Below are 1,148 nucleotides of genomic sequence, written 5' to 3'. Positions count from 1 at the left end.
CTTCTACTGAGAGTGAGTAGACTAAAATGCACTCCAGAATACTGCTTGATTTATCAGGCAGTGGTAAATTTGGGGCCAAGTGACTGAAAGATGGCTGATGTACAGCTCCAGATGTTCTTGCATGACACAGTTTACAGGGATCTGGTGGAACGTGTCTTCATATCCCAATTTGGCACCAAAAGGTCCTTGGCCATGTCGCAAAGAGGACAAGGAGTACAAACCTGACCATTCTCCTGGACATCTCAGCTACTGAATTTCTCCACAGCTTTTGATGCTGACAGTCACATCATAAATTCTGATTAGTCCAGAGCTGCTTTGAGCACGGCTAGTGCAGCCAGTTCCTGGGGCAAAGAGCTCCCCTTCCTCAATCAGCACCAATGCAGCTCTCCAAAAATACCAGAATTTGCAAGGCGAACAAATCATCTCTGCAGCTATCTGAGACTTCTTGTCTCTGCTCTCGCCAACTGCAGAACTATTTTCCATAATCATATATGAAACCAACTCACTAACTCCTTTCAATTTCTGCTCCCCCTCTTCTCCATGAACAGACCGTGCCTTTTTCTAGATGCACAACAAGTTGCCAACCTGGATTTGCCAAGGCAATTCGGGAAGGGAAGCCAATCTGTTGCTACGATTGTAGCCCATGTGCAGCAGGAACTATCTCCATGCAAGAAGGTGAGTGTCCCCAGACCAGAGACCAGGGTGCTTCTGCTCCACTCCCTTTCATTTGTAGGCACTGGGGTTTTTTATAGCTTTGAGGACATTTCATTATTAGTGTAGTCACTAAACTTCAAAGAGATGAACCTGTACAGAGTACCTTTGCATGCTGGAGACAATTGTCCTTTAGAGTGGTTCAGATGTCTTGCACTGACTCCATTCAGCTTCCAACAGCAGGGCCACAGCTCCAAGATGAGAAGAACTGCAATAAACACTTGAGAGGCCTTCAGATTCTGGGGAAGGCAGGTGCTGCAGCTGCTTCTCTTCCTTTCAGATGCAGGCTGTTGTCACAAGTGCCCTGAGGACCAGCATCCAAACCAGGACCAGGATCAATGTGTACCAAAGTGGATCAACTTCCTCTCCTATGAAGGCCCTTTGGGGATCATCCTTGCATGCAGTGCACTGATCTTGTCCCTGACCACTCTTCTGCT

This window comes from Varanus komodoensis, unplaced genomic scaffold (genome assembly GCF_004798865.1).
Source record: "Varanus komodoensis strain SLA01 unplaced genomic scaffold, ASM479886v1 scaffold300, whole genome shotgun sequence".
NCBI classification, from domain to species: Eukaryota; Metazoa; Chordata; class Lepidosauria; order Squamata; family Varanidae; genus Varanus; species Varanus komodoensis.
Note: the sequence above shows the minus strand (reverse complement) of the source record.